The 17,643-nt window shown below is 41.7% G+C and overlaps 1 protein-coding gene across 2 annotated transcripts in view; it reads left to right on the top strand.

Annotated features, from left to right (window-relative positions):
- The first annotated feature begins 8,501 nt into the window (after positions 1-8,501).
- The window catches only part of dok4 (docking protein 4), a 60,216-nt gene continuing 51,074 nt past the window's right edge, over positions 8,502-17,643 (top strand). For both annotated transcript variants that reach the window (XM_035629121.2, XM_035629120.2), the window contains exon 1: positions 8,502-8,893. The gene's annotated coding sequence lies outside the window, so the exon portion shown is untranslated. The remainder of the gene's footprint in view (positions 8,894-17,643) is intronic.

The raw sequence follows: 17,643 nt of genomic DNA, 5'->3' as shown, positions 1-17,643 counted from the left end.
TAAGTCATAAATGGTTTGTTATAAATATGTGGAGATTGGCCTGGGGGAACATTTACCCATTAACCCTGTTGGTTATTATGAGTGAACTATATATGATTTTTATTGAGAACCAATATTGTCTCTGTGTGTCAGTCTGACTCGACACCTGCTGCCCTGATGTTTTTTATATTCAGTTTCAATTAGTAGACCATTGTAGATCATATAGTCAAATCTACATACAACACTCTCTCTGCCTTCAGGAGTGGCTGTGGCTCAGGAGGTGGAGCCAATAGGCAGGTTGGTAGTTCAATGGCTGTATGTATAGCGTGAATGTGTGTGTGGGGTAAATGTGACATATAGTATAAAGTGCTTTGAGTGGTCAATGGGTCAAGAAAAGCTGTATTAGAACAGTGTATTAGAATTACTTTACACACTGCCCCCCCTCTCTCTCTCTTATATTTTGCCTTTATTCTGCACGTCCCCCAACCCCCTCTTTGATTACTCATCCCAAGTGATAATTTTGTGTTTCCTTCTAATCATTTCCATTTCACAACATGCTGCACCAACATGCAAATACTGTTTGGAGAAACTGCATCTTTATCCTCACGGGAAGTTTTGCGTGTGTGTGTGTGTGTGTGTGTGTGTGTTTGTGTGAGAGTGTTAGCTCAGCGGTGTGTGAAAGGTAGAGACAGGGGTGATATTTCTCCCAGACACACTCTGCTCCAGCTCTCCGACTTGCCATATGGAGCCCATTACATCCATTTATGAAGGTACCACACTAGCTACACACACCCACACACAATAAATGTACTCTGACACTCAACAAAAACAGACACATGCGATGGCACCACAGCAACAGCACAGAGGGAATATGTGTCATGTAAAAAATAAGAGTATCAATATCAACAACACCTTAGGGGTCTGTTCCCCGTGGGCCTGTGGCCATGGTCTATATGTGTGTGTGAGTCCATGTGCATGTAGTGTGTTGTTGATTCCTGTCTTTTTATTTGTGTTTTGTCCCATGCATCTCATTTAGTCATTAATATCACACCATTATCAACTCACTGGCACCAAACCACTCTGTGTGTGTGTGTGTGTGTGTGTGTGTGTGTGTGTGTGTGTGTGTGTGTGTGTTGGGCTTACACTACACAGTTAAACAGACACCTGGGGACACACATGAATGTGTGCCTTTGAATGTGCTTGTGCAGGCAACTGAATTGTTGAGATGAGGGTTTGTTATTAACCCGACCGTAGCTCCTCTAGTACAGCATCCCTCCATTTCAGCAGGACTGTGTCAGCCTGCATGTCACTGTTATGTGAACATGTAATGGGGTTTATAAACTTTCATTTAAAATATGACATTTAAAGTTTACTATCTCACTATTTATAAAAAATAGGTCCGGAAATTTGGATTGATTAAATTAATGCATCAGCCATGTACTGTCAATTATGCTGAAGAGCATGAATCATTCTTCCTCTCCATACCAGAGTTTACAAACAAGGACCACACCTCCAAGTTAAAAATAACAATGTTCATTACAATTTGAATATTGAGATATGAGTGAAAAGGGGGAGGGAGGGATGTAGGGATGAGGGTCGAGGGATGAGGGGTTTTAGGGTATGAGATGAGGTTAGAGGGAGTGTACCTGTGTACAGCTTGTGTTTGAGGTACCTGGCAGAGCTTTCACGCCTGGGTGAAAGCCATGAGTGAAGCCGTGTATGAGGAAGTTAACAAATCTGTGTTTTTTTTAAGAGGTGGCTAGTGCTGTGATATTAACAGGGTGTTGAGGTACTTACAAGGGTTGAGCTTCGTGGGGTTGTGGGGGCAGGTAACCCTGGCGTAGGCTACACCGCAGAAAGAGCAGGTGTGCAGGAAACGACAGCTTGAGGCACTTCATCCGAGGTCATCAAAGTTCTTGCACACCATCCTCCCGTCTTAGCAGAATACTGGTCAGCCTCTTCTGTCTACACCTTTGGGAAGCGTGCCGAGAAAGGCTGACAGATTTTAGGAAGGTTAAGGGGTGATGGATGTTGGGGGTCCGGTGGGGGGAAGTGACTGGGGTTCTGATATGTGGCGCTGAGGTGCAAGGGAAAGGGGCGATGAGGATACATGCTGAGGCTGGATTGGATGTGCGCCCATCCCATCCCAAGACCTGGCAGTAGAGTTCGGGGGTAAGTTCTCCTAAGAATGTTCCCTGATTGAATTGTTGTAAGCTTGGGAGGCAAAAAGGATGTGGTAAGTATAGGAACAATTGCACCCTAACCCCAAGGCCAAGTAGAGGATCAGGGACGAGTAATCGTCTAATTTAGAGCTGTGGTCGGGGAAGGCAGAAACAGATGATGTCCCTTTACAGGGAGAAGAAGAGGGCAAATTTGACTGCTGTGAGTTCCTTGCAGCGGGAAGGAAGTGTTTGTTTTAGTTCTATGGGTCCAGAAATGGTTTGCTGCTCCCTGGGGAAATAGGGATTGCATGAGGATGGGTTAATTAATGTGGCACGGTCAATATAATTACCGGTGAGGATTTGTTGCTTTAGTGAGGGTGGCATAGGGGATGGTCTGGCTAGAATGACTGGGCGCACGGAAGGTAATGCTGTGACTAGGGTTAAGCTGTTCTGTGGAGGGAGATAAGTGGTGAAGCTAGGGAAGGCTATGAGTGGAGCTATGGGGACGGTAGCAGCATTTTGTGAGGGATATTAGGCATTGACAACATTTGGGATGCGGGGAGGGGGAAAGAAGATAAAGTAGGAAATGGAGGATAATGGCCAATGAAACTGCTGAGGGTTGTCGGAGAGGCCTGAGCATTTGAAAAGGCTGGTACAGAGGTGGGGGAGATTACATGGCTGAAACAGAAAGAGGAAATAAAGGTCGGAAAGAAAAGTCGAAAGGATGCTGTTATGAAGGAATGTATGTGCCTGGAGCAAGCTGAGGGGTGTGTCTGGGAACGATCTCGAACATCAGAGACAGGATCTCCCCTCCTTCTTGGCGGTGAGGGGCTGACAACGTTGGAGTTGCAGCGGGCAATGTGGATTTGCAAGGTGGGCCAAACGGGGATGGGGAGGACTCTGGAGTTCCCAGGTCATCATCGAATAGGTCGCTGTCTGAAGGGTTTAGAAGGACTTGTGGTCCATGCTGTTTGAGCATGGACTTAGTTATTAAAATTCATATGTGGATTTAAGTCGCGTGACTTGGACTTTAGGCTTGACAACCCCCCCGAAAATGATAAATTGACATTGTCTGTGGAGATTCTCATTCATCCAGATCATAGTTATCCACAAGGGTGTTGAAGTCCAGTTGCTCCTGAATCAACTAACTCATGGATAAATTGACATTGACTTTAACACAAATAAGCTATTTATACTTTAGCCATCTGACTGGAGTGACTTGAATGTCTCACCTTAAGGTGAACCGTGAATTGACTCCTGTTATTTTTGAAAATGATTTTCAAAAAGAACACATATTTTGATCCAGAAATGTCATTTTCTGGATCATCACAAATACATAGCTATTGGGTTATCAGTCATTGCATAATTTCTTCGGATGATCTGACAACACTAATATCATGTGTGTCCTTCATGTGCATCACAACTAGCAACACAGCTTTGTCACATAAATGTTTTAAGGCGGACTATTCTTGCCTGTGGGATCCTATCCCACTCCTCCATAACTGCCACCACCAGTGGACCAGCTGTTTGCCAGCTGTGGTGACTCATAGCTGTCCTGGTCGCAGCCTATCAGTGACTGATCTAGTGACTCTCAAGCAAGCAGCTTATTGTGCTGTGATGATGCCCCTTCACTACAGCTGAGGCCCGCCTGTAAAAGGCTCATAGCACACTGTTTGTTGGATTGAAAGTGGTGGCATATTGTATAGTGACTTCACTTTTTGTGGATGTCATTTTAGTTTAAATGGGGTGGGAGACACACCCAAAATTTTCACTCTCAGATCCAGACCAGTCCCAGATTTGGAGAAATGAGCGATAAATACTGTAACTTGGGGGTTTGATGTGTTGTGGTTCGATCACTGTACATGAGAATAACCAACAGCAAAGAGACTAATATCTTTCTTCAGCAGCACCTCACTGTTGTCCATCTTTAGCAGCTTCACAACAGCAACCTGCTTCCACCCCCTCATTATAGATCACATGAATCTGAACTAACCAATTAGAAGCTAGAATGACTTAGACTGAGGTGAAGGTGAGTGAGAAGCACAGAGGCAGTTTCAGTATTTAATTTTTACCATTTTTGAATATGCTGATGTTAATAATCAAACGTTTAAACATGTTTATAAATTCACATCTAAACCTCACAATACTGACATACAACCAGTCTAGACAAAAAATGTGAGTAGTCAAAACAATAATGTGAGCAATATTCCCTACTCAAAGAGAAATTTCTTGTGCCCTTTTAATGGTGCAGGGTATACACTGAATCAATCTGACAGCAGCAAATCACTTTGTGTGAGCTGGTGGGAGCAGATGTGTTTGTCAGCTCAGACAGACAGACAGACAGACACTCCAGATTACAACATAAATATGTTAGGATTCTTCTGTGGCCAGATGGCAACTTTGGCTTACTTTTATTGGCAAGATGGCTTTTTTTTTTTTTGCTGTTGTTTAAAGAAAATAAGTTTTAAATACCCTACATTAAAAGACAAAATTACAAACAAAATCCACTCAGACTTGGTGCCCAAAGGAATTAATCTCTGCTGCAGAGGCTGCTTTTGCTCAGGAAAAGTTACATAGTGTTATTTTAGACAAGGATTGACATTTTGACGTCAAAGCATACTGAAATTGTAATGTTCACTGTTCTACATGCCTAATAGGATGCTGCTGTAGCCCAATAACAATAACATTTGAAATATTTCTTTCTTTTATACTCAGAACATTTGTCAGCTATACGAAGGTTCCTGTCTGGAGCAAGAAGTTGATGTATGAGTTTTGAAAGAGACAACTACCACAAGTCCACAGAGTCTGAAGTTTTTGTGGCTGATGTGCAGGTCCATCAGTCAACAAAACTGCAAACCTGTCAAGATGAGCAGTCTGAAAAATGGAGCCCATTCTCAGTTGTTTTGTCTACCTGAAGTCGATTGTCCCTCAGACCAACATATTTTTTGAAAACACTCCCTAATGGGAACATTGTAAATTATGAAACCTTGATAGTGACAGACCCGAGCTGTTCTGTGCACAGCAGGTGTGTATACTTTCAGCACCACGAAGCATCATACCAACGACCAGCATTTTTCATTCATTCTCTAACCTGATTGGCTAGCTAATTGATTGGCTGTCAGGGTGACTGATGGAGTTGGCCCTTGAATCCAGCATTTCCAAGGTAACGCACTGATGCGACACCCAAAAAACCTCCAATCAGCATTTGTCAGGGAACATTGTGAGCAGGAGTGTTCGGTGTGTTCATCTATCATTCTGATATGAACTGGTACAGCTCCCCAGAGTCTCACAGTTGACCCCATTCAAAACGTCTTTAAATGAAACTGAACTGTCCGCACATATGATTGAAGTGTGAGTTTCTCTGACCTTCTCACGTGTACGGAACTCTATAATAACCTGCCTGACTATGATATTGTTGGTTCACTATAGTTGTGTCACACCGCGGTGAGGGTTGTCTCGTCCTGGGTTTTTTGTCTCGTGACTTCCTGTTTTATTTTGAAAACTAACTCCTCTCGTTTCAGGTTACTTGCCCTTCCTCATGTGTCACCGGTCTGATCGTCTTCCCTGATTTCTGATCTTGTCCATCTGTTCCCCATTCCCCTCAGGTGTTTTATAGTCTGCGTCTCCCTTTGTCCTGTGCCTGAGTGTTATCGTTTCAGCCGAGCACCCCAGCCCCATGTCACAGTCCTCGCCTTGCTTTTCTCGTATTGTGGTTTGTACTCTTTGCCTCCTTGTGAGTGATTTTTTTGTTGTAATTTTCATAGCGCAGTTTCATAGTGCAGTTTTAGTTCATAGCCATTTTTCTTTACCTCTGTTGGAGTGATTTATGTTTAGTTTAGTTTAGTAGATACTTTATTTATCCCGAGGGAAATTCAGGCATCCAGCAGCATTTACAAACATACATACATCAATCCTACATAAAATAAAAATACAAAATTAAATTAAATATTAAAGTTACTATAAAAACTAGCTTATTACTACAGTGCAAAACGGGAAAATGTGCAAATGAAGGTTGAAATAAATTGTCCTTTTCTATTGTCCTCCCTGCCTTGACCAGGAGCTGTTGTACAGTCTGATGGCCAGGGGGACGAAAGAGTTTTTCAGTCTGTTGCTGGAGCTGGACTGGGACAGCAGTCGGCCACTGAACACACTCATCTGCCTGATGAAGGTGTTGTGCAGTATGGACAGCAGTTTGTCCAGGGTCCTTCTTTCTGCCACTGTCACCAGAGAGTCCAGCTCTGTGCCCACCACTGAGCCAGCTCTCCTCAGCAGTCTGTCCAGTCGACCAGCGTCTCTCTTCTTGCTGCTTCCTCCCCAGCAGACCACGACATAAAAGAGGACGCTGGCCACCACAGACTGGTAAAACATCTGCAACAATTTTTTGCAGATGTTGAAGGACCCCAGCCTTCTCAAGAAGTACAGACGGCTCTGCCCTTTCCTGTGTAGAGCGTCCATATTTGCTGTCCAGTCCAGCTTGTCGTCCATCTGCAGCCCCAGGTATTTATATGTCCTGACCACCTCCACATCGACCCCCTCGATGGACACGGGTTGAAGATGTGGTTTCTTCCTTCTGAAGTCCACCACCATCTCCTTGGTCTTGGAGGTGTTCAGCTGCAGATGGTTGGACCTGCACCACCTCACGAAGTCCTCGACCAGGCTCCTGTACTCCCCCTCCTGTCCATCCTTGATACAACCAACTATCACAGTGTCATCCGAGTATTTCTGAATGTGGCAGAGCCCTGAGTTATACTGGAAGTCAGATGTATACAAGGTGAAGAGGACAGGAGAGTGCACGGTCCCCTGCGGTGATCGGGTGGTCAATTAGATTAGTCTTGAGGTTATTTTCCCTCCGTGTTTTGGAGCGTTTTTTGTACTTAAGTAGAATCGCCTTATGTTTCGTTATAGAGGAATTTTCTACAGCCTGTTATTTTTGTCACTGTCTGAGGTTAAGATTATTGAATAAAAGCCTGCCTGAACTGTCTACTGCATCTGAGTCCTCTTTATAGTCCAGGCCTGACAAGTTGACATGGTTGGTTCACTATAACTGACATTCATTTTATCTTGTCCGCACTATTGTACAATACCTTATTTCATCAGCCAAACTTTATGCATATAGTTTTTACTGCAGCTTAGACTTTAAAATAAAGGTGGACAAGACAATAATATGGAGATCGGTGTGTGTTCTGAGATTTTGAGCCTGTTCTTTAATGACCAGATGGGTCGTATTTGGAAAAAGTTTGTAAAAATGTTATATAGGGTACACAGATTCAGGGTTTTAATAGCTTCTTTGTTTTTAGAATTTAAAATTGACTCAATGAATTGTTTTAATTCATTTTCAAAAATTAAAAATAATGGTTTATGGATTTAGAATTTTGATTCATGTATATGAAATTTGCAAGTAATAGTATCACATTCAATTCAGAATCAATATATTGACAAATAAATGTACAGATATCAGAGTAGGAACAAGACCAATAAAGATAACATTAATCTTCAGGATGCATTTGACAAAATGAGCAGTTCACATCAATGTCCTTTTTATATCTCTGTAAAAATAACATGGAGGGATAGCCGCAGCCTCGTTTTTTAATTTTTATTAACAAAAGTCGCTTCTTTCCGCATCATGGTATGAATCCCGCCCATTATCGGATCGGTTGTGATTTGACCGGCAAATTTTTTGGCGGAGTCAAATCAATTCCCAATGGAGGGGATCCAGACCGCTTTCTGGCAGAGCAAATTAAATGAGATCCCAGAATTCGTCTGGGTCCCAAGCTATGAGGTAACAGCATCCATATATTTCTTAAAGTATGTGGCGATTCCATTTGCATTTACTTTGAAGCCACAATGACAATAACTTACTCCCCCAAATAAATATGAGGTGCTATTCAATTTAAATTATCCACACACATATTAAGGGGAAAAGAACAACAACTTGATTGAATTGTTTGTAAATATGAACTGTAAATAGTTACTTACAGTTTCTTCTAAATAATTTTAAATAAGTGTTTTACCTAAGGATTAAGTCGGATTTGTGTCAAAGATGTGTTAAAAACAAGGTGGGTTAAAGTCACAGATGAACATCGAATTTCTCAGTGAACCCAGCTGTGCACCTCTGGGGCTCTTCTGGCCCCTCTGCCTTCTCGCAGGACCCTCCGAGTTTACACTGCTAGACTAGAGAATGGGGGACTGTGGCGTCAGTCGCGTTGTGTCCGCGGTGTAGCATGTCGTCCCATACCAAGGGGTGGACCTGAACGCTGGCTCTTTGGAGTATTACGGTAGAAGGCGGGTCCTGCTGGCGCGTGGCTGGCGACTGGGCGTGTGTGTGTGTGCGTGCGTGCGTGCGTGTGCGTGTGTGTGTGATCCCGTCGGGCTCCTGCCCCTCACCGCGCCGGAGGGGGCAGCATCGCAGACAGACGGGGAGGGACGCTGAACCGCATCGGCGCTGCCAATGCGCACAAAACAGAACCACCCGTGACAATTCAGACGAGGGCCAGGGGTCGTCGTCGTCCCCCGCGCAACGTTTCGGTTCGGTTGGATTTACTGCATGAGGCAACGGCGGCGGTGGCTACGACGATGTAGAATAGAGTCGACAGTGACACTGCAGCGGGGAAAAACCAAGAGCGGAGGATTGAGTCCGCCGAGGCGAGGAGGCGCGGGGACGCGCGGGCACCCTGACCGGACACCGGGACCCCGCCCGGCCCCAGGTTGCCCCGCTGCGCTGGAGCTCCCTGACTGACACATCTGTCAGACAGGTAACGTCCGCGGAGAGCTGAACGCGTGTCTGTGGTTGTTTGTGGTGATCCTGTCAGTGTTCATCTGCGGCTGCTTTCCCACCTTCGCTTCATTAGTGCGTTGCTGTATTACTGTGATATTGAAGAAGTCACAAAAGGGAGCTCTAAAGCTATTGTGCTTATTTACCCTTTACCTTTTTTCCAGCCCACGTGGGATGATCAGCGATGCCACATTTACCAAGTCAATTAAAAATCGGCAAATATTCTGATAATCATTTCAATTGGAATAGATGATTTAAAAGTTAAATAGGTAAAAATCATCCACCAGCTCCAGCTTCCCGGCATCTGTATATTTGCTGGTTTTGTGTGAATTCCGAATATGTACGAGAAGGAAATGTCTTTCGGTTTCTTTAGGTTAAACGTCTGAATCAACTTGGGCTCTGAGAAGTTGTTATGGGTATATGGGACCAAACTTGACTGTTTTAATGGGGATAAGCATGTGCTGGAGCAATCTTAAAATGAGCTCTGAAAAAAACAAAACCAAACAAAAATAAACAATAGAACATCATGCATTTTCCTAAAAATAGTCTTTAAATGTTTTCTCCTTGTACTCTCCAGTTATTTTAGGGAGGGAGTTAGTGCCTCGGAGGTTGACAGTGTCCAAGTATATACGGTGTTCATCTAGTCTCAAAACCCCAGGTATGCACATGATTCAAATGCACAGAACTGTCCCGTCCTGCAAGCACAGGAGCTGTGGGGGGGAAAAAAACTCCAATCTAATCCATTTTGTTTTTATAAAGGGGAAAAGGACAAATAAATAAGATAATTCTTATCATGTTTAATGGTGGAAGGCAACACACTTACAGAAATGGTTCATCCTATTACTCAACAGCCAATGGGAACTAATGCTTTGCTACTATTACATGAAGTTAATGACTTAGATCTAATGTTCTTAAGGCATTGTCATCCTGCAGTTAATATCTTGTAGTTGTTATTAAAGTGTCATTTGCATTTTGTGAACAAGAGAAGGTTGGCTACCTGTTGACAACCTCATATTGTTTGCGTGTTGTAAACATTTTGTTAACAAGTCAAAAATCATGTCCATCTGGCAATGGCTCGCTCGTCAAGTTGACTCCTGAGACTTTGGAGGTGGGAACAGTAACGTCCTTGGGTCCCTTGAAAGGCGCTATATAAATTTAAGTTACTATTATTATTATGATGTCTCGTCTCCTTTGATTGATTTTCAGCCTGGAGAGAAGCATTTTTTGCTAGTCATAATGTGTGGATATCTGTAATAAGGTTGCAGCGGTAGTCTGTGTTCCACGGTGTTCAGACACATATCAATTACATAACTTTTCCACCATCAGTTTAATTTTAATTTAACCAAAAAATGTATTTGCTTAATTTTTGTGTATCAGTGGCTTACGTTCATCAAATAAACGATCTCTAATTTGTAAAATACTTGATTGTAAACATGAAATGCTGCACTTTTAAACTGAAAGTGGATGTGTCGGCTCTGTGCAGAAGCAGAGTAACAGAGTCTTTTTAGATATGTGGCCTTCAGTGGACTGGAAAGGTCCAACGGTAAACCGCTATTAATTTATATTATTAAGATGAACCAGTTTATTTTTGCCATGTTCTGAGATACATGACACGGTGGTGAAGCGTCTCTACTGCCGGTAATACACAAAAAAATGTAAAAAAAGACATTTCTGGCTCCATTTCTGAAAATATTACTACGGTGGAGGTCTGCACCTCCTTTGCTGGGTAACAGGAAGATGTTGGTGATGGCAAATATGAAATCCGCAGTAGACCAGACCTTTAAAAAAAATATCATATTCCTTAATTTTAATTTTGAGCACTGAACAGAGCTGAAGAATAATTCAACGGCGCAAAAACACTCAGTAAGAGATCTTAAATGTTATTATAAGAAGAAATTAATGGTAAAACATTGCACACAACTTCAAGTTCACCGCAAGTCAAAGATTTCAGTAAGCCACAGATACAGGGCTGACAGATTTCTTATTCTTGTAAAATGTCGATGTAATCTGTGACACCAGTGTTGTCACAGGTTTATTACTCAGTTGGAAAATTTCCACGCTGTGGCATCCCTAATCTGTAATGAAATTTTTACAATTTTTGGGGATATTCAAAGTCACAATATGGATATCTGGAATTGCTTTAGGGCTGGGCGATAAAACGATAACAATATGTATCGTGATAGACACGTAATCAATATCAATAGAAAAACAACATCCCAAAGTCAGTCAAAAATAGTTCACACATCATGTGCGTTATACTGATGATGCAGCCCATGTTTTAGTGCTGTTAATGAACCGTCGGTCTCTGTAATGTCAGCAGTCATAAAGTGATCCTGGTACTAACTGAGTAAGAAAATACTCGGGAGGACAGGAGGACTGGGGGGGGGGGGTATCCAGGGTGAACAATGAGTCTTACACACTGTTGCCATTGGGAAATAGGAACCAAAAGGCACATGAGGATTATTCACACCAGCCTGATAATGTCTACAGTAAAGATATAAGCATTATAAAAAGCTGTCATTAAGAGTCAGTGTGTGTGTGTGTGTGTGTGTGTGTGTGTGTGTGTGTGTGTGTGTGTGTTGATTGAATAGTATTGCAAATCTTTTTTGCATTGCTAAATTATTTCTTTTTATGTATTATTTGAATTATTATTTGATTATTTGAGGTCTTTACTTTTTTTTAATCGTGGCATCAAATTTGGTATCAAGTAGCGTCTACTTTTAGCGGTATCAGTACCGGCGATTTTTGGTATCGCGACTGTGTACTGCATGGAGCAAACATCCTTTGCTAATCAATCAGTTGTCACAATTATCTCAAGTATAATCTATAGTGCTAATGGTTCACACCTAAACACACTGAAGGTGTCTAGTGTTTGTGATATCATCTCTGGTGCACACAGAAAATTCACCCATCTATCTTCAATAATTTACATTTATACTCTTACATTATATATGTTCTGGTGTGTGTGTATGTGTGCGTGCGCGACTCAGTCTCTGGGTGAATGAGGAGAGAGGGAATTACAGTAGAGACAGAGGGAGGCGGAGATGGGGGATGGAGGGTAAAGGAAGACAGGATATAGTGAGGAGGAGGAAAAGGATGTCGAGAGAATGGGGGAGGAGAGGTGAGCACGGGAGACTACTCTCCAGCCTTTTTACGTATATAATTTGCTTTGACAGCAGCTCTATTGGCTCAGGCTCTGAGCAAGCCTTTACCTTGTATAGGAGTGAATGACACACTAAGTATATTCTGCTGTGTCTCTAAACGTGGCTTAACTGGTGGTGCTATAACTGCAGTCTGACTGATGTAGTCCTGTGGTTTAATTAGAGACTCGCTGTTGTTGTCTTTTGTCTTGCTAATTTATCAGTTTATCATTTTTAATTGCGAAACATTGTAGCATCAATCTGGGAAATCTTAGGCCAGCTCCCTCCTGACATCAGGGATGGATGCTCATCCATGGCAGTGATAGGTGATTCAGTGGGTGGGCCTGGCCCATAATGCACATCCATGCCGCTGGGTATGTTGACCAACTGCTAATTCTTACAGATCACACTTTGAATTGCACTTTAAAGGTGAATTGACAGGTTAATTAACAATTTCTCAAGCAGACAGACCATTAAATTAGCAAAATAAAAATTGCAAAAAGCAAAAATGTATCCCACAAAAAAAATAACCAGTGGTGATCTCAGTCATTTCATGCCAATATATTTGTCCAATTGCCTGACAAGGTGCAGGATCTTTATATTTTTTTGAAGCACACGACAAATCAGTTCGGATTAATCTTCTTTTTCTTTTCAGAGTAAACTTTTCGTTTCAGGTCCAAACCAGTGGTGACAAAGCTCACTGTGATGATTCCACGAAGTCACTGTTCTCAGCTATTGTCAGCCGAGAAGATTCATCATGTAGCTCCCCATAAGAACAAATGGACATTGTGTACATTTAACAAACAAATGGTTTGGCAAATGTATTTTCTGGCTAGCTGTTTCCCATCTACAACTGCTCTTTTGGGGGTAACTAGGGTAAAAACAAATGGCAGCTCCCTACTTAATAAATTGTCATGTGTTTGATCAAACTTATCATATCACAGTCAGAAAAAACAATTATTCAGGCTATTACCTAGAAATGATTCCATTCTGTCAATGAACATGAAAGAAATGCTACATACATGGTTAACTATGGCAGATGAATAAACTCAAACTATCAGTGAATGTCTCCTACTTACAAAAAATAGTATTTGAAAGTCTGATACAGTTTATCTAATTCCTTTGTCCCATAGAGCTCCATCGTTATACAAAAACTATTGAAAAACAATTGTGGCACACTGACATGTTCCTTCATTACCATGAACACACACACTGAAGTTTATCCTGACTTTATCCTGCATACACTGCCCCAAATACTCACCAGAGCGCAAAATGTGGATTAATTTGCTCATGAAAATAGCCCCCAACAAATGCACTTTATCCTCCTGTTTAATTTTGTTTTTAAATTTGTTTCTCCAAATTTAAGGCTACGTAACTTCACTTTTGTGAACTGTTTTTTTCTAGCCTTGAGTTTAGCACTTTGATTTGGGCTGGTGGGTCTGACTGGGAGCTCGTCCACTGCGCACCCATCTACACCTACAATCATGCACCGACTGGACAGTACCAGCTGTCAATCACACTGTATCCATGCTCCAACATATACGGTGGTTTATCATCTATTTTACTCTAAATGAGACCATAGTTTACTTAATGAACATCATACTGTATTGGAGAAGATTTAAAACTAGAGATTGAGACTACAGCCTGACCGATTTATTGGTTGGCCGATTTAATCGGCCCATATGGGACTATCAGAAAAATATCTGTATCGGCGTATATGTACTGATATGCTGAACAGTCAGTTACGTAGCAGGTTGAAAGGCACTGTAAACATCAGAGCATCTTTCTGCAGCTCAGCAGACAATGGTGCGGTGGTGGATTGAGTCTGTTGAGTGTTGATTTTATGCTAAGTTGTTACTTAGTTAGTGAGATGCAGAGCTGAAAAGCTAACCACGTAGCTACTTTCATGAGTGGAAGCTAACGTGTGAGGATATTAGCCCATTCTACATATAACGCTACTTTATTACATCAATATAAGTGTAACGAACAGTACTCACACCAAACAGTTTTTGTCCAGGACTTGCAGTTTGGTCAGAGTCTAATTGAGACCATAAACTCCTCAGGAAAATGTTAACTGGCGTTAGAAATCAAGTGAGAAGTAGAGGTATTTTGTCAAAGACTTCTATAGAAAACTGATTCATTTTTGCAACCACTAGAGTCGCCTACTGCTGGTGATTCCAGAGAATACAGGCTTCAGTCACTTCCGCATTAGCTCAATTTTCCAGACTAGGTCTGTTTTTATATACAGTCTGTGGTTATTACGTTATATCTTCTACGCGGAAGAGTCTACAGATTCTCCCACTTCAGTGTATGAAATTTAGTTCAGTGTTATGTGAATGTGTGTTAATATTGATTGTTTGTAGACTATTTAGAGGATAAGGATGAAAACCATCATGGCATGTGTACCTACACGATGCTACTATGGTGAGTATGCCATTTCAGTAGACACCAGTTGGGTTCACAGACAGGGTAAGAAAGTCAGGGAGTATGAGGAGATGGACGGACACATTGTTGATTTTGGTCTTCTCACAGGAATCAAAGTCCTCAAATTTTCAGGCTCCGTCAGGGTCTAAAATTTAGTCTTAACTCTTTGGCGGATGGAGTAATGTTTGGGCAATGCATAATCGTATTGACACCAAAGTAGCCCCTGTGACCAAGATCGGAGAATATGAATGGCTGCTCTGTCACCATTGATGATATGTTACAAGTGTGTTTGTCTTTGCTTCCACGCTATTATTTCAGTTTATTACAACTCACAGCCTGTTTCGACACGTATACTGATCTCTGGTGTGTGATGCTTGCCAGACTTGTCAGCAAGTTACAAATTTGTACACTTACAGACTGGTGTTGTCTAACTGGAAATGTATGCCTGTGACAAATTGGTTGTCCTCTCCATTATTTTATATTCAGTTGTTTTACATGCACACTTTCTCCAGTTAGAAAAACTTACATGACTGCATGTACTTGTGGTTGTTTTTGGCAGCAGGGAAACAACACACTTGGAGCAGGTGGAGTTTAGGAGGCATATCGCAAACGATGAGGAAAGATGGACGAGGAACGGAGCAGACAAGGAAATGACAGAATATTGTGATAGATAGCAATTCGCATCATTCTATGGGCACCATATGTCAGCTGTCACAGCAGCAGCATACACCGTCCACTGTCCCAGCTGCAATTCCTCTCCCCTATCATCATGCCACATTGGAAAGTTCTCTCATGGAAATGTAAATGAATGCTCATAATAATTGATTCGTGCTAAGTCTAGTGAAATAAGAACTGAAAATAACTGAAATCCTAATGTCAAATAACTGGTTCATGTCACCTCATATAGAAAACAATTAAGAAAAAAAAATATGACGGATTACAGTGTTTCCCCTAGGATGGAGTTGTAGCAGTGGAGGTGCGTGTGGGAAATTAAATTAGATTGTGAGTCAGTACCATAGACTATATATAAACATGGACGTAGCTTCCGTGACATCAGCCATTGGTTTCTGCAGGCCGGTTTTGAAGCCCGAAGTGGGCGGTTCCGCAGCGGCTCAGTCGTCGCCATGTTGGCATGGATGGACTCCTCCCTTTCCCGGCAAATCCAAATATGTCATGAATTTATGTCTATGTCCACATAGAGGTGAGCCGAATGCAGGCCGTTCGCTGAAACGTCATCACCTATGTAGCCGGCTCGCGTCCCAGCCAACATTACATGTGGTAAGTAACACTGGAACAACGTTTGAAATAAATATTTGTTACTGAAATTATAAGTCTTAAAAATTACGTTTTTTAAAATTTGTATTAGTGGTAGTTTGCACCACTATATTTTGATTCTAATAAATTAAATCAAATAAACGTTAACTAAACAGAAGTTACATGTGATGGTTAGTGTTCTTGGCATACAGTAAATGTTTTATTAACACTGGCTTGTAGTCTTAGTTATTATTGTCGTTTATTTATTTATTTTGGCCTTAAGGGACAAACACTTACACCAAACAAAAAAATAGAAAAACTATAATTCCCCACACCACTGTCGTAAACAGTGCACAGATCAAGTTGTCACACTGACAGAAGTCCGTGGTACTCCTCCTTACCTGTACTGCTATAGACATTACTGTACCATATTATCACTTTGAATACGACTGTAAGAAAGGCACTATTATATTTGTTACAAGATGTTTATTACTTACAGCAAATTGGTTGTTGTTCAGTTCACCTGTGATGCTTCCACTTGCTGCACAAAACAAACCAGTACGAGTCATGGCTGCTTGACTTTACAGTTATATAGTCTGTCTAAAAATAAAGTATTAGAGACTCATCTATATTCTGAGATGTAGCTCTTTAGTTCCATTTAATCCTACAGATGTGACATAGCAGTGTTGTCAAAATAAAAATGTGAGCTACACTCTTTAGTGGACTTCACATTTTTCATTATCTATTATCTATCCTACAGTCACAATGTGGACGTGGTGGTGAGTTTGTCCATCGAGATGTCCAGAGAGCTGCAGACCTTGGCGTGCTGTGTTTGGCTGGTGGACTGTGGTGGAAAAGTCTTCTTCCACTCTGTTTCCACTCCGTGAGGAAGCGCAGCAGCTGACATCCTTATCATCCACTGTGGTAACTACAACCTGAGGGAGATCAGTAGCATCAGGCTGGTCAACATGAAGACGACCTGCAGCAGACTCACCTCCAGCACCTTGTGAAGAGGACCTGGAACTACTACAGTTGGCAGTGTCACTGCTATTGAATTTGGCCTTCAGGACACACTTTGTGAAGTCTAAACATGTCCTTGACTTTCAGGGACAATGTTGAGTTTATTTTATGTTCATCAATGTTGATAAAAAAATACCAACTATAGCTACAACACTTATTACCTCTGCTCTTCCCCTCCCCTACAGTCCCACACTGTATCTCCTTCTCCTCCCACCACATGGACTCTTTAATGCATTCTATAATTTTAATACTGTCCACGTTTTTGTGTTTTGTACCTTCACTAAAAATAAATCTGAGAGTTAATCTATAACTGCTCTTGGAGACAGAACATGGTCAGCACTGTGGAGTCCTTCAGGCAAGTCCTTCCCTAATAACAAACACACAAATAAAAAATAGTAAGACACGTTTGTAAATATAGAGGTTTGTGTGCTTGTGTTCTGTAGATATTCAACTGTATTTGAATGTAGTTTTAGATTTAAACCAACACAGTGAAAGCTTACAGGCACCTTTGTTCTCATGTTTCACTTGGGAAAATATGACCATTAAGTTATTCACAAACCATATGTGGAGAACCTGGGGTCAGGGCTGAAGTGATGAATCAGTTCAGTTCTGCCTCATGTTGAGCTTCCATAGACAAACCTCATCAGAGGCGATCACAACAAGTTTGTTTCTGCATCCTAATTATCTATCGTGTCGGTTTTAGTAAAACATATGAATCAAACTTCTTGTGTTCTTCTGTTTTATTTTAAGTTACCGTAAAGGCGCAATAAAAAAACTCCATCACAACCCAGAACACAGCGCATCCTCTACGTTAACGGTATCTTCTGAAACAATGCTGATATTTGACATGAACACTACATTACAAACACCTTAATAAACCTTGACAGTTGCA

The sequence above is a fragment of the Scophthalmus maximus genome, chromosome 4 (assembly GCF_022379125.1).
Source record: "Scophthalmus maximus strain ysfricsl-2021 chromosome 4, ASM2237912v1, whole genome shotgun sequence".
Classification (NCBI taxonomy): Eukaryota; Metazoa; Chordata; class Actinopteri; order Pleuronectiformes; family Scophthalmidae; genus Scophthalmus; species Scophthalmus maximus.
This window is presented reverse-complemented; position numbering and strand designations above follow the sequence as displayed.